Here is a 21,475-nt window from a genome sequence, read left to right as displayed (position 1 = left end):
GGCTGAGGCAGAAGAATCGCTTGATCCCTGAAGGCGAAGGTTGCAGTGAGCCGAGATCGTCCCATTGCACTCCAGCCTGGGCAACAAGAGCGAAACTTTGTCTCAAAAAAAAAAAAAAAAAAAAAAAAAAAAAAAAAAATTATTCACACATTCAATACATTGAAAAAAAGAGACAGCAAAGAAGAGACAGAATTTTTCCGTGCTCTGGGATGGGCCTGGTTAAGCTCAGGGAGGAAGCCCCGCCCGAAAAGGCTGAAGCTTAGGCTGTCAATCTTTCTTCATTCAGCTCAACGTCTGATGACATCTTCTGTCACTCGGGGCCTTAGAAGGCGGGGTCTTAAACGTTATCCAAACAGAGACGCTGTCCTGGGAACTGTCCAATCAGGCATACAGCTGGAGCGAACAGGGCGGCTTCCGGGATTTGGCGGGGCCTTTGTCTCTAACTGAAGCGGGAGCTTCAGGTCTTCTCCTCACTGCTTTGTGTCTTCTGGTTTTAGGGGCGCAGCCTCTGTGGCCCTGTGACCTGCCCCCTGGAAGCCTAGAAATGGTGAGAGTGCCGGGTCTGACATCCCGAGAGAGGGAACGGGGCTGGCTGGAACCATTGGGAAGCGGCTGTGGCGGGACTCAGGCCTCCCCGCAATCAGCTTTACAATCTGCGCCCCGAGTTCTCCTTCAGCTCGGCCTCCGCCCCCTTCAGCCATGAGATGGCGGCGGCGCTGACAGCCGGGCTCTGGGCGTCCTGTCTCTTCCCTGCGCAGTGACTGTGCCCTGGCCTGGAGCCCTCTCTGCGCAGCTCTGCACCAGTAGCCCCGCGTCTCTCTCAGATTGTGCGGGGACCACGGGAGAAAGGTCAGGGCAGAATCCTGACTCGGGGTGCGGGTTCATCAATGGGAAGAGCTTTGATCCGCGGGGTTTTCAGGCCATTTTTTTCCTATTAAAAATTTATGAGCGTCACTGCAAAAACATTAAATAATTTAATCAAAGTGTGATTCAAAAATTTTAGAGCACCTTGCTGTGGTTTGTAATTTGTAATCCATGGAAGGAAAGGCTTTTAAAAGTTTCATGATAAAGAAAACCAAATTCCATAATTGGCTAGGTACAGTTATGTAGATTTTGTTGTTGTTTTGTTGTTGTTGTTGTTTTGTTTTCTCTCTCTGTTGCCCAGGCCGAAGTGCAGTTGTGTGATCTCGGCTCACTGCAACCTCCGCTCCCCGGGTTCAAGAGATTTTTCTGCCTCAGCCTCCCTAGTAGTTGGGACTACAGGGGCCCGCCACCACATTTGGCAATTTTTTTTTTTTTTTTTTTTTTTTTTTTTTAGCAGAGATGGGGGGGGTTTCACCGTGTTGGTCAGGCTGGTCTCGAACTCCTGACCTCAGGTGATCCACCCACCTTGGCCTTCCAAAGTTTTGGGATTACAGGCATGAGCCACTGTGCCCGTCCTAGTTTCTTAATTTTTACAATCAAGGTGGAAATATCCTGGTTGTGTAATCAGAGCTTAATTGGCGGTTTATAGTTGGTTAAGCCTGGATTTTGTTTCTGCCAATGTAGTAATTTATCAAAAAATGCTCTTCAGTTTAGATTTTTTTTTTTTAGAAGTAGAAATCCAGGAAATAGAGCCACCTAAATCTAATTTCCTGCCAATTAATGATTTTCACACTCCACAGGGGACTGATTTTTCCCTGAATTTTTCACTAGTGTCCCAAGCAGGGCCTCAAGTCTGCCCCTCATCCCCTATTCCTCCAGCCTGACTGGCTTGCAGTAAGATACTAAATTTTCAGTTTCGTGACATTGCCAAATGCCAGTTTCTCCTCCCTAAATAACTTTATCAACTATTTGTCCTTTAGTGTACATATTGATACCTATTTTAATGAATAATTTTTTTTTTTTTTTTTTAATATTTGAGACAGAGCCTTACTCTGTTACCCAGGCTGGAGTGCAGTGGCATGATCTAGGCTCACTGCAGCCTCCGCCTCCTGGGCTCAAATGGTTCTCTTGTCTCAGTCTCCCAAGTAGCTGGAATTATAGATGCCTGGCACCATGCCTGGCTAATTTTTGTATTTTTAGTAGAGACGGGGTTTCATTATGCTGGCCAGGCTGGTCTCAAACTTCTGGCTTCAAGTGATCCACCCTCCTCAGCCTCCCAAAGAGCTGGGATTATCCATGTGAGCTACCGTGCCTGGTGAATTAATTATTTTTTGACAAAGCATTTGATGGCACATTTAAAGAGATTTTATTTTATTTTTTGGTAAATATTTCCTATGAAAATAAAGCAAAGAATAATCTGACACTATTGTAAACTATCTCTGTGTATTTTTTTCTTTTATTTTCCCTAGTCACATATATCTTATCAGGATATTTTTGGGTCAAGATTTTTTTTTTTTGGAAAGTTTATAGGGTGATATGTCTTCAGTCACCCTTCAGTTTTTGCTTGGACCTGGGTTTCAGTACTGCATGGTGATAAACAATGATACCCACTGTGGCTATGTCTGCTAGAGTGTCTAGTGAATATCAGCTACTGGGTCATATTCTCTCATAGGACAACCTGAGGTATTGAGTGTAGCTTCTCAAGTGTGCAGATGGATGCCTTGGGGCTAAGAGGCATTTTCTGGTGCACTTTTGTTTTTTTAAAAAAACTTAATTCCTTGAGACATTAATATTGTCTTCACCCAACCCAACTTTCATTTCTTGGAGACACATTGCTGGTCAGCCAATAGATACAAGCATTGAGGAGAAAAATAATTTCTGCGTCCCGGATTCCTTTAGGGGTCAGAAAAATAGCGCAAGAAAAATAGTAAAAAATTTCTAGAAAAAAAATCAGCATTCCAAAAGACCAAAAAACCACCAAAAACCAAAAAACTGACTCCATTGTGGTGGTGTAAGAACTTGCGGTGTAAAATGCGCCTGAGGCACTCACTGGGGCATAGTTCAGAGTCTCCTGAGAGGGGTTATTGAGCACATAAGTGAGAAGGATGGGATAGGACAATAAACTAATCGAATGGCCTGACTTGACACACGGGTAAGACGTGCCTTGAAAGGATTTGTTCACTTATTTTGACCTAAGGTTTATGTATTTTTTTAAGGCAGAGTTTCCCTCTGTCACCCAGGCTGGAGCAAAGTGGTGCCATCTCTGCTCACTGCAACCTCCAAATCCCCACTTCGGGTGATTCTCATGCTTCAGTCTCCCAAGTAGCTGAGATTACAGGTGTGGACCACCATATCCAGCTAGTTTTTCTATTTTTAGTAGAGATGGAGTTTCATCACGCTAGCCAGGCTGGTGTCAAACTTCTGGCCTCAAGTGACTCACCTTCCTTGGCCTCCTGAAGTGCTGTGATTACAGGCATGAGCCACTGTGCTCAGCTGACCTCAGTTTTTTAACTGTATATTGCATTTTATTAATAGAACTGGAAAGGTAAGAAAATATTTACAAAGGGCATAAAAGGTGAGTTTCAAAAAAATTTCATAATTTATTTGTTGAAAACTGTTACTTTATCTTTCTCAGTGAGTTTAGAAATTTTCTCAAGCATGCGTTTTTATGGCTGAGTGATTTAATACAGAATTCCATCTCACTTTTAGAATGGTAGCTCAAGGAAAAAAAGAAAAATCTCTCTTCAGTTTCGCTGTAGACAATGAATACATTTCCCAAAAAAATGTGGTAGATAATTGGTGAGTTACGTGTATTACTGAACACTTCAGTTCCTTTTCTTAGCAGGATAAAATTTTGACAGTGAATATCTTTGTTCTACATCCTTTTTTTGTTTACTACATGATTTTTAATACAAATAATAATACATTTACTGCCTGAAAGGAATACATACTTTTGCTTTTCTTACTGAGGTATAAAATGTAAGCACCTTAAAATGTTCTTTGGTTATATGAACACTGTGCTTGAGTACTTTTGCTGAGTTTTTCTAACAGTTTTAGTTTCAAAAACGAAATTAATAACTCTAACATGGAAATTAAAGCTTAAGCTGCAGGAGGGTGCCCCTTGTAAGTCACAGGTCTGGTTGCCATGAGGAACAAAGCAAAGTAGGGGAGTTTTATTACCTCTAAAGCAGCTTGTCTTTCTTACTGTGTCCTGCCTCCGTTGGCTGGAGTTGGACGGCACCATCCGATTGGCTAAACCCAGTTGGCTAACTTGAAAAGTGCAAGAATGCGGTTATATCGGTGGGAAGGCAGGAAGATCAGTTTCAGCGGAAGTAGCCCTTGCGATGGGAGGAGTAATTCACAGAGTGTGTAGCAGATGGGGGATGTGAACTCCATAGATAAGAACTGGGGAAAAGGTTGTTTACCAGGGAAGGGGGAACGCAGAGAGTAAAGAAGTCGTCTCGTCTTGAAAGCAAGGAAAAAAAGGGCAAAAAAACTTAAGTAAGCTAAACTTTTGAAGAAGAATTTCTTACAGTATTCAACATCTATGCATTCATTACACGATTAAGAAAATGCTCATTTAAACAGGATGGCATTTATTACCCAGGAAGTTATGAAAAAACTATCGGGAGATACCTGCTTATTAGGGTGCTAAAGAAAGACTACTTAAAATCACTATTAAAAATTGTAGAACATGGAAGATATCTGTATCTTGGACTTTCCATAAAAATGATATTTTCTTATGGTTAAATTCAGACTGTAATTTACTTTCGTGGGGGCAATATCTCAGTAGTGATGCTGTGTCCTGGGTGCATCAGCACACTATAGAAACTTGTCCTGGTGCAGTTGATGTTAATAACTCACTTAATAAGCTCTCACAGATTTTTTCTGTATGGAGTTATTTTTCTCTTCATCATTAAGTATCTTTATGCCGCCGATGTGCATAAACCATCACATTTAATTGGCAGCTGCCAGTTTTTTTTAGGTATTCTTTGCATTATCTTTTGTTGGTAAATGAAAGCTCTCATCTTTGTTTACAGACCAGAAAAACTGAAAAAAAACAGACTCTTCCACTTATTGGATATTTGACAAAATAGTCTTTTGGGGCCAAAACATTTGCATTACTAGTGAGCTTGATAGGGATTCAGTAACTCAGACTTTATTTCAGATCTCCTGAAAAAATAATCTGCATTAACGAGATATCCAGTTTATTGTACACATTTAAATTTGAGTGGTACCTTCTAACTCAACATGTTTATTTTGTCTGAAAAATATAAACAGCTATGTCTTTTTCATCTGAAAAATATACACAGCTCATTCTGTATTATGTAAATACAGCACTCAAAAATGTACATGTTAGTACATTTTTACACTTTATCATTCAGACAAGTATCATATATACACTGATGTGGATATTATGCCACTCTCTCAGAGTTAGAGAATACATTAGAAAACGTTTGTGTTTTGACAATTATTTTATTGGATAATTTCAGTCCCTCTTATAAGTTAGAATCAGTTCTGTTCACTTTCTGATTTTACCTTGAGTCAAATGAAAAATTCTGCCCATAGCCACTTTGTAAATATTTGTGTTTGTGTGTGTTTTCCAGGGACTGTTGACATTTAGGGATGTGGCCATAGAATTCTCTCTGGAGGAGTGGCAGTGCCTGGACACTGCACAGAAGAATTTATATAGGAATGTGATGTTAGAGAACTACAGAAACCTGGCTTTCCTGGGTGAGGATAACTTTAATACAAAATTTTTAATATAAACTAAAGCTTTTATTTTTCTTTCGTAGTGTTTTCTGGTAATTTATGCCTTCATATTTCTGTTTTCAAGAAAATCCTGGGGATTTGTCTGTTTAGAAAAAATTTCTTCAAGATGTTTCATCTTAACCTGAACTTTCCTCATTCCTGTGCTGATCTGTGCTCTTCACTTTAGATTAGTGGTAATTTCAGAAGCTTAGTGGCATAAAATATTGTTATTCACAGCTAAAAATCTCAGCGCCATTACCAATTTTTGATTCAGTAGTACCAGGCAGTGAAATTAAGAACCTACACAATTAAAATATTCTCTAAATATTTAAAAATGTCTGTTATAAATTAGTATATGATATAAATTTATTAGAATATTCTATTATATCCCTTTTACTTTGCACATTACTTGGTAATTGGAGCATATGAGCAAGATTCATGTTAATTATTTTTAATAAAACAGGTGTTGCTGTCTCTAAGCCAGACCTCATCATCTGTCTGGAGAAAGACAAAGAGCCCTGGAATATGAAGCGCCATGAGATGGTGGATGAACCCCCAGGTAGGTGAGAGTAAATACAACAGATGACATGGATGAGAGGTCTAACGTCAAGAAGAAAGCCAGTCTTTAAAGTGATTTGGAAAGCTGCGTTCCAAAGGAAATAAGTTTCTGGGAAGCCTGAAATTAAAAAAAAATGATACTCTCACATAGGGGCATCTTCTGCTTATGCTTATAAAATCTCAAAGAATTCTACTTTCCCTTCAATGATCTTCCTTAACGTTTACAGTGACAGCCAAAGTACTGTTCATGGCATATAAAAGAACGTGCAGTCTGACTTTTTCTTGTTTTTGTGGACAGATAGATATCTGCGTAATTTTGAGACACTCTATGTTAATTTTTTTTTTTTTTTTAAATGGAGTTTTGCTTTTGTGGCCCAAGCTGGAGTGCAATGGCATGATCTCGGCGCAGTGCAACCTCTGCTTCCCGGGTTCGAGTGATTCTCCTGCCTCAGGCTCCTGAGTAGCTGGGGTTGCAGGTGCACGCCACCACACCTGGCTAATTTTTCGTATTTCTAGTAGAGACGGAGTTTCATCATGTTGGCCAGGCTGGTCTCAAACTCCTGACCTCAGGTGATCCACTCACCTCAGCCTCCCAAAATGCTGGGATTACAGGCGGGAGCCACCGTGCCTGGCCTAAACTATTTTTTAAATTCTCTTTTTGCATGAGAGTAGTGGTTTCTGTTTCATTGGGTTTTTTGTTTGTTTGTTTGTTTTTCTGCTCATTTCATCCTGTTTTTTTCTTTCTTTCTTTCTTTTTTTTTTGTTTATTTAATATGACCAATTTTACTTCCTGCAGAAAGGGGACACTCGCCAGCAGTTTTGCCACGAGAGTACACTGAACAAAGGAGACAGGGTCATTGATAACCTGACATGTTCACTTTACTGCTGTGTCCGGTTTCCATTGGCTGCAACGGGCATCCTGTTTTCATTACTATAGTCTTGAAATATAGTTTGGGCTGGGTGTGGTGGCTCACACCTGTAATCCCAGCATTTTGGGAGGCCAAGGCAGGTGAATCACGAGGTCACGAATTTGAGACCAGCCTGACCAACATGGTGAAAGCTCATCTATACTAAAAAGAAAAAAAATTAGCTGGGCGCCTGGTGGGCGCCTGTAATCCCAGCTACTCTGGAGGCAGAGGCAGGAGAATCGCTTGAACCTGGGAGGCGGAGGTTGCAGTGAGCCGAGATCGTGCCACTGCACTCTAGCCTGGGTGACAGAGCAAGACTCTCTCTCTCTCTATATATATATATGTATAGTTTAAAATTATAAAGTATAATGTCCTTTGCTTTGTTATTTTTCCTCAAGATTGCTTTGGCTATTCAAAATTTATTGTAGTTTCATGTACATTTTAGGATTATATTTTTCATTACTGTGGAAAAAAAACTGGAATTTTGATACAGAGTTTATTGAATCTAGAGATCACCTTAGATAATATGGCAGTTTCACAATCCTTATTCTTTCAATAGAAATAAAATAGTTTTAAATTTATTTGTGTCCTCTCTAATTTTTTTTATTGATACATCGTTCACTTAAAAGACTTATGAGCTCCTTGGTTATATTTGCTCTAAAATTGATTATTTTATTGCTATTGTAAATAAGAATGTTTTTCCTCTATTTTATCAGAGATGGTTTTAAGTGTATGGAATGATAACATAATTGTATGTTAATTTCATATTTTGCTAATCAACTGAGTGTATTCATTAGTTTAAACAAATTTTAATGTACTTTTTTATATATAAGATTACATAATTACAAACAGCAACATTTTACTTACTGGTTTTCAATTTCAGTGATTAAATTTTCCTTTTGACTATTTCTTTCACATACTTTCAGTGCTATGTTAAAATAGAAGCACTGACAGCAAGAAACAATAGTTTTGCATTGGTGTCTGTAAATTTGAAGGAGCAAACACCTCTTCAGGATTTTATAAACTGGTTTCAGAAACTAAAAATCTGTTTTTGTTGTACCCCCAGGGTGATAGAATGCCCTCTGGGCTTGTAGTGAAGAGGGGTTGTAGCTTGGTTTTAAGTCTGCTGGGTTTGCACAAGAGTTCACTTTTAGTTGTCTGCTTAAATTGGGTTTGGATAGTTGTAATTCTCATTTAAATTTTAGACAGAGTGAATATCCTTCAGGACTTTGCTCTGCTGGGCAGACCCAAGGGCAGGTTTCTGCAGTCAGGTCTGTATATGGTGTTTTTTATATCAGGATGTGGATGAGCATGGCTTTCACCCAGTACAAGAGAGGATTTTCCCAGGTCACTTTGGATTTCTGCATAGGCAGAACTGGCCATGAACTGTGGCTAGGGGAGCTGGAACTGGAGGCATGAAACTGCTTCAGGGACCACAGTGAAGGCCAAGGTCTGAGGCCTGCCATCATGGCTATAAATGGAGGTTTTCCTCCAGGCCTCTGGGAGGGCAGCCCCCCTGCCCTGCTCCCCACTGCTGGCCCCCAAGATTGTGGCTGTGAAGAGTTTGGGCTGGTTACAGAATTAAGTTTAAAATTCTCCGTGGAACCAAGTTAGGTGGAGCACTTTCTTGTCTGTAGCCAAAAACAGTAGTTTGCATGTAGTTTGCAGCCCGAATGGGGGCCTGCCTTCTAAACAGAATTACCTTGAATCTTGGGCTTTAGCAGAGTTTCACAACCCCTTTCCTGGATCTGAGAGCTCTCTTAAAGGCACTTTTTCTTTTAGATGAGGTCTTGCTACATAATCCAGGCAAATCTTAATATTTTGACCTCAAGCAATTCTTCAACTGTAATGTACCATATAGTTTTCATTACAGGTGTGAACCATGATGCCTCGTTCTCTCATAAAAGCATTTTTGTGAGGAATGGGTGACACATTTTCTTGCTGTCAGGGGATAAGCAAATAGGTCACCTTTTATTTTTTTATCTTATTAATGTCACTCTCCATATAAATTTTTACATTCTGTTTTCTACTTCAAATGTGTCTGTAATTTTACATTCTGACATTTAGGGCAATATTCTAGAATTTGCATGTTGTTCCTGAATTAAATTAGATAATTAATATGCAGGCAGGCAAAAAGGAATTATAGAATTTTCAACCACTTTTGTCAGCCTATATCTAAATAATAACATAATTTATTCCCCAAATATTTGTTTTATATATGAGGCTCTGACCATATTCTGCTAAATATATATATAATTTAGCAACGTAAGGCTATTCTTTGCTTCTAAACTTGGATTACAGTAGTTTTATTTTGTGTAAAAATAGCATATGTTTAAAACATAAAAATGGACACTAGTTTCTTTTAAATGCTTAAATCTATTAAAAGTTTCTCATTACCATCTCCTATTTACGATTGTACTGCATTTTCTCTGAAATTTTATTGCCATACAATACATGCCAGTAATTTTAAATGCCTGCCTTCCATGAATGCACAGTTACAGTCAAACACTGCAGTTATCTAGACAAATTATCTGTTAATGTACATAAATGTTGCCAACTAGATGTAATGAGTAAATATTTCTGTTATTGTGTTGCAGTTCTATATTAGTATTTTTTGTAATGTAGTGTAAGTTTCCTAACGTCAGTTTATTGTGCCTACTGCTTTTACTTATATATTATGTTCTGTATACTTTAATGCGGAGTTTAATTAAAAGATAAATGAGCCATGTCTATCACAATCAAATTATATATATATCTACAAATATGACCCCAATTTTGGTTATACCTTATATATTCTTTCTTAGCTCTTTTTTTTTTTTTTTTTTTTTCCTTTGAGAGGAAGTTTTACTCTTGTTGCCAAGGCAGGAGTGTAATGCACGATCTCAACTCACCGTAGTCTCTGCCTCCCGGGTTCAAGTGATTCTCCTGTCTCAGTCTCCTGAGTAGCTGGGATTACAGGCATGTGTCACCACACCCAGCCAATTTTGTATATATCTTTTTTAGTAGAGATGGTATTTCTCCATGTTGCTCAGTCTGGTCTCGAACTCCTGACCTCAGGCGAAATGCCCACTTTGACCTCTGAAAGTGCTGGAATTACAGGCATGAGCCACTTTGCCTGGCCTCTTAGCTCATTTTCAATGTTGGTTTTGTCTTGTCTAAGGGAGTAGCCTTGGAAATAGCCTTATTTTCACCATGTATTTAATGATGAATATGTATTTCCTTTGTGTGAGAATAATTCTTTTGTGATTTGAAGGTAATTTTTAAAAAAGATTTGTAATCCTGTATCGTTGCCAGTTTTTAAAAAAATTATTGTTTTAAAAACACATAACATATAATTTAGCTTCTTCAATCTATTTAAATGTACATGTCAGGGCCAGGCATGGTGGTGGCTCACATCTGTAAAACCAGGAATCTGAGAGGCCGCGACAGGAGGATTGCTTGAGCTCAAAAGATTGAGACCAACCAAATATGGAGACACTCTCTCTACAAATATTTTTTTCTAAGAAATAGCAAGGCATGGTGGTGTGCACCTGTGGTCCCAGCTACTTGAGAGTTTGAGGGTCAGGATTACTTGACCCTGGGAGCGTGAGGCTGCAGTGAGCCATAACTGTCCCATTGTACTCAAACTTGGGTGACAGATTAAGACCCTGTCTTAAATATAAATATATATATATATTTTTTTATTTCAGGCATGTCATGTATATTCACATTGTTATGCAAAAGACTTCTTGAAATTTTACATCTTGTAAAACTAAAACTCAATATCCATTAAATAACATTTACCCATTTTGTACTCTCTTTAGCCCTTGAGAAACACCCTTCCACTTTCTGTTTTTACAAGTGTGACTATCTTATATATTTCGTATAAGTGAAATCATAACATCTATCATTTCGTTAATGGTTTATTTCAGTTGGCATAATATTCTCAGAGTGTATCTTTAAATGTGACAAGATTTTTTTTCAAGGCTGAATAATATTCCATTGTATCAAATATGTCTTCAAGGTCCTATGTTAGATATTTTAGATATAGAAACATAAATGGAATCACTGGATTTAATAATTTATTAATTATTTGAAGTACATTTATAATATTATAAAATAATGGGTGTATCCTTGTTTTCCACCGACAATCAACCCAACTTTTGTATTTTTAGTAGAGACAGGGTTTCACCATGTTGGTCAAGCTGGTCTCAAACTCCTGACCTCGGAATTCTCCCACCTCGGCCTCCCAAAGTGCTGGGATTACAGGCTTGAGCCACCATGCCCAGCCAAGGGTTTCATTTTTATTGCGTCATCAACAGATTTGGTGTTTTCAAAAAATTGTTACTGGCAATTTAAGTGAGTGTGAGGGGATTTTGTTTTTCATTATGATGTTTATGCATTTCTCTGGAAATTAGTTTTGAGTGTCCTTTCAAATGTTTTGATGGAAATTTATTTCAATTTGTCTATTTCTAAATAAAGTTATTCAACTTTATTGTTCAGTTTTTTTTTTGGGAGACGAAGTCTTGCTCTGTCGCCCAGGCTGAAGTGCAAATGGTGAGATCTCCGCTCCCTGCAACCCCCGCCTTCGAATTCAAGCGATTCTCCCACCTCAGCCTCATGAGTAGCTGAAATAACAGGTGCGTGCCACCACGCCTGGCTAATTTTTATATTTTTAGTAGAGACGGAGTTTCACCATGTTGGTCAGGACGGTCTGGAACACCTGACCTCGTGATCCGCCTGCCCCTGCCTTTCAATGTGCTGGGATTACAGGCGTGAGCCACCGCACCCAGCTATTGTTCAGTTTTAAAAGTTGTTTGTAGTTTTTGAATATTGACTCCTATCACATGTAATTTGTAAATATTTTCACCCATTTTCTAGGAGGCATTATCCCTCTTTTAAATATTTATATGTGCAGAAATGTTGAAGTGTAGTGTAGTTAAATTTTTTGTTTTTTTCTTTGATGCTCATGCATTTAATTTTGTATCTAAGAAAATGGTGCCAAGACTAATGTCGTGTTTTCCCTATATATTTTAAAGAGATTAAGAAGTTATCCAGTCAGGCGTGGTGGCTCATGCCTGTAATCCCAGCGCTTTGAGAGACTGAGGTGGGCAGATCATAAGACAGGAGTTCGAGACAATCCTGGCCAACATGGTGAAACCCCGTCTCTACTAAAAATACAAAAAAATTAGCCAAGCGTGGTGGTGTGCATGTAATCCCAGCAACTCGGGAGGTTGAGGCGGGAGAATCACTTGAACCCAGGAGGCAGAGGTTGCAGTGAGCTGAGACCACGCCACTGCACTCCAGCCTGGGCTGCACTCCAGCCTGGGCAACAGAGCGAGACTCTGTCTCCAAAAAAAAATGTTAATCTTCCTACGTCTAATTAAAAGATTTTTCACATATGATATAGGTCAATAATCGACCTTCATTTTATCAGTATGGATATTCAGCTTTCAACATAATTTTTTGAAAAGATTATCTTTTTTCTGTTGTGTGCTCATATCAGTTTTGTGGGAGATTATTTGGCCTTATACAGTAGGGTTCATTTCTGGGCTCTCTATTCTGTTCTTTCATCTTTGTGTCAGTACCACGTTGTTTTTGTTATTGTTGCTTTTAGTATGTTTCAAAATCAGAAAATGTAATGTCTCTTTGTTGTTTTTTATGGGTGTTTGGCTGTAGTTCATAATAAAATTTTAACATTTTAAACAGTATTTCCTTAAAAAACTCCTATTTGGATTTATATAAAAATTGCTATTGCTATTTTTTGAGATGGAGTCTCGCTCTGTCGCCCAGGCTGGAGTGCAGTGATGAGATCTCAGCTCACTGCAACCTCCGCCTGCCAGGTTCAAGCAATTCTTCTCTCTCAACCTCCAGTGTAGCTGGGATTACATGCCGAGCTAATTTTTTTGTATTTTTAGTAGAGATGGGGTTTCACTGTGGTGCCCAGGCTGGTTTCGAATTCCTGAGTTCAGGCAATCCACCTGCCTCAGCCTCCCAAAGTGCTAGGATTACAGACGTGAGCCAATTCACCCAGCCATAAAAATTATATTGAATGTGTGTACCACTGTAGGTTGTATTGACATTTTGAAAAATTAATGTTTTTTTGATTCCTGAGCAAACATATGTTGAAGAGTATGTTTTATTTTCATATATTTTTGGATTTTTTTTAATTTTACTTTTAATTTCTAGTTTAATTCAGTTTTGATCAGACAACACAAAGTGTAATTTTGGTCTTCTTAAATTTATTTGTTATTGTTGTTGTGTTTGTTGTGGTTTTTGTTAGGAGACAGCATCTTACTCTGTCACCCAGGCCAGAGTGTACTGCCATGATTTTGGCTCACTGCAGCCTCAGCCTACCAGGTTCAAGTGATCTTTCCACCTCAGTGTCTCATGTAGTTGGGACTACAAATATGAAGTACCATGTCTGAGTAATTCTTTGATTGTAGGAATAGAGTCTCACCATGTTGCCCAGGCTGGCCTCAAACTTCTGACTCCAAGTAATCCTCCCACCTTGGTCTCTCTAAGTGTTGGGATTATAGGCATGAGCTACACCACCAAGCTGGCATTCTTAAATTTAGTAAAACTTAATATGTGTCCTAACATAATACACCAGGTGCAAATAAGAATATCATGTATTCTCTTGCTTTTGACTGGAAAGTTTTGTACTCATCTGTTAAACCTAATTGGTCTATAATATGGTTTTGATGTTTATGTCCTCCAAACCTTATGATTAAATGTAATTTTTAATGTTGGATGTGAGACCTGGTGGAAGGTGTTTGGGTCATGGGGGCAAAGTCCTCATAAATAGCTTGGCACCATCCTCTCAGTAATCAAAATATTTACACTCCATTAATTCAAATGAAAGCAGGTTTATTAGAAGAACCTGGCTCCTTCATCTCATACTTGCTTTGTCTCTCATCATGTAATATGTACAGTTACTCTTCATCTTCAACCATGACTCTAAGTTTGGTGACACTCTCACCAGAAGCAGATGCTGGCACACACTTTTTCTACAGTCTGCTAAGTTGTGAGCCAAATAAATATTATTTCTTTATAAGTTATCCACTGTCCGATATTCATCTATATGCAAAATAATTGATACAGTCTATAACGTTGCCTAGATTTTCTGTTTTCTTATTTTTTGTTTAATATGAATTTTCTATTATGGAAAATGGGGTCTTGATGTCTACAATTATTATTTTGCTATGTATTTCTTGCTTTACTTTTGTCAATATTTGCTTTATATATTTTGGAACCCTGATACACATACACATACAGATAGATAGATAGATACATAGATAGATAGATATAATAGTTATATATTTGTGATAAATCAACCTATATTACCAATATATACTATCAATGTTTGTCTCACGTTAGCACTTGACTTAAAACATGTCTAATACCTAACTGTAGTTACTATTTTCATAAAATACAGGTTTTTTTTCACTATGTAATTTTCAGCCTATTTAACTCAATGCTAAAATGAGTCCCTTGTAGGTGGCATATTGTTTACTTTTTCTTAAGCCACTAAAGCATTTTATTTTTTCTTTTTATAATTTCATTTATTTACTTGTTTATTCATTTATTTTTGAGATAGGTCCCACTCTGTCAACCAGGCTGGTTTGCAGTGTGGTGATCATGGCTCACAGCAGCCTCAACCTCTCAAACTCAGAAGATTCTCTCGTTTCAGCCTCTCAGGTAGTTGGGTTACAAGTGTGTAGCATCACACTCAGCTGGTTTTTTTGTATTTATGGTTGAGATGGAGTTTTGCCGCATTGCCGAGGCTAGTCTCAAATTTCTGAGATCCAGTGATCAGCCCACCTTAACCTCCCAAAGTCCTGAGATTACATTTGTTTCTATTAAATAGTTTAATTAATTTATATTTAAAATTATTTATTAAAAATGAAGTTACTACTTTTATTGTTATTGTTTTACGTGTTCCTCAGTGGTAGTTTTTTATATGTTGGTTTATTGCCTTAAATTTCATTTTAATTGTGTAGTGATGTGCTTCAATTGTTTTTTATATCTCATTTTGCATAGTTTCTATAAATATTATCTTCATAATCATCTTGTGTATTAGTCAGTTTTTATGCTGTTGATAAAGACATACCTGAGATTGGGCAATTTAGAAAAGAAAGCAGTTTATTGGACTTACAGTTTTGTGTGACTGGGGAGACCTCACAATCATGGTGGAAGGTGAAAGGCATGTCTCACCTGGTGGCAGACGAGAGAGAGCTTGTGCAGGAAAACTCTGCCTTATAAAGCCTTCAGATTTCATGAGACTTATTCACTATCATGAGACCAGCACAGAAGAGACCTGCCTCCATGATTCAATTACCTTCCACCACGTCCCTCCTACAACATGTGGGAATTAAAGATGTGTCTTGGGTTGCGATATGGCCAAACCGTATCATCTTTAAAAATGGAGTTTACATGAAACATCTCAAAATTAAAACAGTATATTTCTATCTCATGACAACTTCGATTGAATATAAAGGTTATACCTCTATATTTTTCAGTTTGTCATTAATATTAAAAATTATTTCATATTGTGTATTTATTAACATTCATGCAGGTTTTTATTTTGTTTTAAATATTCTACAGAATAGCTTTAAGAGTTATATGCATCATCTTTATGATAGTAAAAGTTTCTATATTTGTCTGTATATTTACATTTAATAGAGAGCTTTATGTTATATATGGTTTTATGATGCTGTCCAGTAGTATTTTATTTTTAAACAAAATTGACTCATTATAACAATTCTTATTGCTATATGTAGAGTCTCACTGTATTACTCAGGCTGACCTGAAACTCCTGGCCTCTAGTGTTCTGACAGCCTTGGCCTCCTAAAACTGTAAAATTACCGGCATGAGCCACAGTGCCTGGCCACCATGTACCATTTTTTTTGGTAGGACTGTGCTACTGGTGAACACCCTCATCTTTTATTTTGTTTTTTTTTTATTTTCATCTTTTAAAGAGAAATAACTTTAAATCAAATACTATTGGTTAGAAATTTTTTTCCTTTTATTACATCAAAATTTGGGAAGTTCTCACCCTTTTATATCTTCAAGTAATCTCTATGTTATTTTTTTTCCATATTCTTCTTCTGAGATTTTCTTAGTTAATATATTGATACAGTTGATAGTATCTAATAACTTTTACATTCCATGTTTTAATTTTGTTTTGGAATTTTATATTTTTCTGTTATATATTTTAGGGTATGCCATCACACATCCGTTAATTGTGTTTTGATTTTTTAGTATATATTATAATTGTGCATGCCAATATTTAACTTTATACAATTTAAGACATTGTGGAGCAAAATTATATATGAATTAGCCATATGTCTTTTTCTAATAGAATTATCTCTATGTTTGTTTGCCTGTATAAATGTTATCCTTGTATTTTTTTAATAACATGTATATTTGTTGTGTAAGTTTGTTGTGAATGTTTTTCTAATCCTGTGTAGATGAGAAGTCATAAAATTCTTGTAATTTCAACATCCTATTTATTTGTGAATCTATATAATTTTTGTGAGGTAGAAACACTTGGATTTGAGTATAATTTAAAACAATCATAATTCTGTATCTCTTTTAGGTATTATTGTTTATTTTTACTTGTCCAAAAAACACAACAAAATTTACCACAAAATATTTTAAATATTCAGTTTAGTCATATTAGTTACCTTGACATTGTCATGCAACATATTGCTAAAATGTTTTTCTCTTGCAAAGCTAAATCTTCATACATATTAAACAACTACCAATTTTTCCTTCTTTTTTTTCTTTTTTGAGATGGAGTCTTGCTCTGTCAACCCTTGCTGGAGTGCAATGGTGCGATCTCAGCTCACTGCAACCTCCACCTCCCATGTTCAAGCAATTTTAGTGCCTCAGCGTTCTGAGTAGCTGGGATTACAGGTGCCCATCGCCATGCTTGGCTAATTTTTACATTTTTAGTAGATGGGGTTTCGCCATGTTGGCCAGGCTGGTTTCAAACCCCTGACCTTAGGTGGTACACCCGCCTCGGCCTCCCAAAGTGCTGGGATTACAGATACAGATGTAAGCCACCATGCCTGGCCCCAGTTTTTTCTGTTTTATGGCACTTTGCAAAAACCACTCTGTTCTTTGTTTCTAAGAGTGTAACTCCTTCATATATCTCATACAATCTCTGTCTTTTTGTGGCTGGCTCATTTCATTTTGCATAATGCTGTCAAGATTTATATTTATAGTTCGTAGAATATTTCCTGCTTTTTGAATACTGAGTTATATTCTAGAATTTGGTTTTTTTTTTTTTTTTAGACAGAGTTTCACTCTTGTTGCCCAGGCTGCAGTGAGTGCAATGGCACAGTCTCGGCTCACCGCAACCTCTGCATCCCAGGTTCAAGCGATTCTACTGCCTCAGCCCTCCAAGTACCTGGGATTACAGGCATGTGCCTCCACACCCGGCTAATTTTGTATTTTTAGTAGAGATGGCGTTTCTCCCCGTTGGTCAGGCTGGCCTCGATCTCCTGATCTCAGGTGATCTGCCTGCCTCAGCCTCACAAAGTGCTGGGATTACAGGTATGAGCCGCTGTGCCTGGCCTCAGAATTTTTATATTTCAAATTATATCTACTGAATTATTTAGTGAAAGAAATTTGCATTGCTTTCACCTATTAGCTTACAGTAACAATGCCGCTATAATTAGGAGTATGTAAATGACTCCTTATATGATAATCTATGTAAAAGTTTATATACGTGCTGCATTCTATTTTATAGTCTACTTATTTACCTTTATGTTCGTACCAAATTGTTTTAATTCTGTAGCTTTGTAGCGTGTTTTGAATTAAGAACTTTAATGCCTCCAGCATTTTTTTTTTAAGTTTCCTGGGTACTTTATTGTCTCTTGAGCTTCTATATACTTTTGGGGTTGCTGTTTCTGTTTCTTCAAAAATGCAATGAGGAATTTGGAAAACATTGCATTAAATATGTAGATTGCATTGAGCAGGATGGACCTCTTCACAATTTAACTATTTCAATCTCTGCATAAGAGCACACTCAGTAATGTGTTGTTTAATTTCTGTGTATTTGTAAATTTTTCAGTTTTTTTCTCTTGTCGTTGTACACTCATTCCATTTTGGTCATAGAAAGTAGTTCATAAAATTTTACTTTTAAACATTTTGAAGGCTGGGTGCCATGGTTCACACCTGTATTCACAGCAGTTTGGGAGGCCGAGGCAGGTGGATCACCTGAGGTTGGGAGTTTGAGACAGCCTGACCAACATGGAGAAACCCTGTCTCTACTAAAAATACAAAATTAGCCAGGCATGGTTGCGCATGCCTATAATCCCAGCTACTCGGGAGGCTGAGGCAGGAGAATAGCTTGAACCTGGGAGGCAGAGGTTGTGGTGAGCCTAGATCGTGCCATTGCACTCCAGCCTGGGCAACAAGAGCAAAACTCCATCTCAAAATAAATAAATAAATAAAAATAAAAATTTTGGTAAGATTTCCTTTTTGGCGTAAGATGCAGTCTATCAAGGAAAACATATGAGCTATTGAGAAGGGTGTGTATTCTGATGTTGTTAAGGAGTGTTCTCCATAGCTTTGTTTGGAGTAATTGTTTTATACAACCTTTAAGTAGTCTGTTCCCTTGTTAACGTTCTTTCTTGTTTTAGTTTTTGTTACAGAAAGTGTATTATTAAAATATCTTCATCTAATTATATTGCTTTCTTTGTGTTTCTTCCTTTCTACTAATTTGCTTTATGTATTTGGAACCCTAATGTGAGACACACACACACATACACAAACACACACACACACACACACACACACACACACACAGATTTCTCATAGGTTTCCAGTGAATTAATATATGTTTTTTGATGTCCTTCTTTGTTTCTTTGGAGTTTCGATGTCAAGTATATTTTATAAAATATTATGCTTTTTGACTTAAGATGTAGCTTGTGTATGATTATTTTTACTGTTTCTGCTCTCATTTGATTAATGTTTGCATGGAATGTCTACTTCCATCCTGCCACTTCCAATCTTTTTTAATCATTAGATTTATTTTATTTATTTTGTTTTTTTGAAACAGAGTTTCACTCTTTTACCCGGGCGGGAGTGCAGTGGCGTGATCTCCGCTTACTGCAACCTCCGCCTTCCAGTTTCAAGTGACTTTCTGCTTTAGTCTTTCGAATAACTAAGATTTCAGGTGCCTGCCACGACACCTTGCTAATTTTTGTATTTTTAATAGAGACGGGCTTTCACCATGTTGGCCAGGCTGGTCTTGAACCCTTGACCTTGTCATCCATCTTTCTCAACCTCCCTAAGTGCTGGGATTACAGATATGAGCGACTGCACCCGGCCTTAAAATTAGATCTCAACTGACTCTTGTAGAAAGGCAAAATGTATCTTGGCTTTTTAAAATGTTTTAATAAATCTATTTATTGAAAATATGTCTCAATTTAAAAGTTAATTTTCTATATATTTAAATAATTTTCTGAAAGAAACTTTGTTATTTTATTAAGCATTTTATTTGATTTTTATGTCTGTGTCTCTCATTTATTCTTCTTCCATTGTTGTCTTTTTGAAGATTGTATTTATATGCTTTCATTGTTTTCTTTTCTCTTTTTTTTTTTCTCTTTTTGAGGTGGAGTTTCACTCTTGTTGTCCAAGTTGGAGTGCAATGGCATGATCTCAGCTCACCACAACCTCTGCCTCCCGGATTCAAGTGATTCTTTTGCCTCAGCCTCCCGAGTAGCTAGTATGACAGGCATGCGCCACCACACCTGGCTAATTTTGTATTTTTAGTAGAGACAGCGTTTCTCCATGTTGATCAGGCTGGTCTTGAACTCCTGACCTCGGGTGATCCACTCACCTCGGCCTCCCAAAGTGCTATAATTACACGTGTGAGACACTGCACCCAGCCTCTTTTGTGAATTTATAGAAATATTTTTGTGGTACCTTGGGCATTACATATAACCTCTAAAAGATACAACAGTTTATTTTAATCTGGCAAAAAATAAATAAATAAATAAACTTAAGTTGCATACAAATTTTTTTTTTTTTTTTTTGAGATGTAGTCTCACTCTCTCACCCAGGCTGGAGTACAGTGGTGTATCTCAGCTTACTACAATCTTTGCCTCCCAGGTTGAAGTGATTCTTCTGCCTTAGCCTCCTGAGTAGCTGGGAATACAAGCATGTGCCACTATGCCTGGCTGATTTTTCCTTTTTTAGTATAGACGGGGTTTCACCATGTTGGCCAAGGTGGTCTCAATCTCTTGACCTCATGATCCACCCGCCTCGACCTCCCAAAGTGCTGGGATTACAGGCATGAGCAATTACACCCAGCCTGTTTTGTGTATTTATACAAATATTTTTGTGGTACATTGGTGATTACATATAATGTGTAAAAAATACAATAATATATTTTAATCTGGCAAAAAAAAAAACTTAAGCTGTATACAAAAATTCTTTTTTATTACATCATCTCTAAAACTTGTCATTTATGTTGCTATTTATATCTTTTATATTGTATATTCATTAACAGATGTTTATAATGATTTCTCTGCTTTTATCTTTCAAATTTCAGAGAATAATTAAAAATGTTTTCTGCACCACTAGGATAATGCTAAGAAATTCTACTTTTGTGTATTTGCATATATATTTGTTGAGCTTCTTTTTTTGTTTGTTTGTTTGAGACAGAGTCTGCCTCTGTTGCCCAGGCTGGAGTACAGTGGCACGTTCTTGGCTCAGTACAAGCTCAGCCCCCCAGGTTCATGCCATTCTCATGCCTCAGCCTCCAGAGTAGCTGGGATTGCAGGCACCCACCACCACGCCCGGCTAATTTTTTCTATTGTTTTAGTAGCGATGGGGTTTCACCATGTTAGCCAGGATGGTCTCGATCTCCTGACCTCATGATCCGCCTGTCTTGGCCTACCAAAGTGTTGGGATTACAGGCGTGAGCCACCGCCCCCCAGCCAAAACCTCAACAGAGCTCCTTTATTTTTACATCTTTTTTTCTAACTTTTAGGATCTTTTAGTTTCCTTTTGTTTTTTTTTATATCCACAGTTTTTTTTGAAATGTTAAATATTTTTGTTCTCGTCCTCATTTTTCTGATTTTCCATACTTGTCTCTGTTCTTGTTTTAATCAGTATTCAATTTATTAACAATTCTTAAAATTAATGTATAAATCTTAGTTTTTTATATTTCAGAAAATTTTATGCTATTTTTGATGGGATGATACTGCCCTATTTTGTATATATTATAAGCTTTCAGTTTTTTACATTAAAAAAACTACCTGTCAAAATTTTTATAATGTAGCTCCTGGCATAGTCTGAAAACAATTATCTTGGCTCCTGATTATGGGAGTTTTTCAGACATATTCTTAGGACCTGTGTTGCCTGAAATTTTGTGTTTATTTTTTAGTTAGAGT

The 21,475-nt window shown here is 37.3% G+C and overlaps 1 pseudogene across 1 annotated transcript in view; it reads left to right on the top strand.

Annotated features, from left to right (window-relative positions):
• Positions 1 to 409: 409 nt before the first annotated feature.
• LOC700285 (uncharacterized) overlaps positions 410 to 21,475 on the top strand; it is a 36,021-nt pseudogene continuing 14,955 nt past the window's right edge. Inside the window, exons 1-3 of the transcript XR_001441329.3 lie at positions 410 to 547; positions 5,472 to 5,598; positions 6,080 to 6,175. The product of XR_001441329.3 is annotated as an uncharacterized LOC700285 (transcript). The remainder of the gene's footprint in view (positions 548 to 5,471; positions 5,599 to 6,079; positions 6,176 to 21,475) is intronic.

Source organism: Macaca mulatta, chromosome 19 (assembly GCF_049350105.2).
Source record: "Macaca mulatta isolate MMU2019108-1 chromosome 19, T2T-MMU8v2.0, whole genome shotgun sequence".
Taxonomy (NCBI): Eukaryota; Metazoa; Chordata; class Mammalia; order Primates; family Cercopithecidae; genus Macaca; species Macaca mulatta.
The sequence above is the reverse complement of the archived record's forward strand: the minus strand, read 5'-3'. Positions and strand labels throughout refer to the sequence as shown.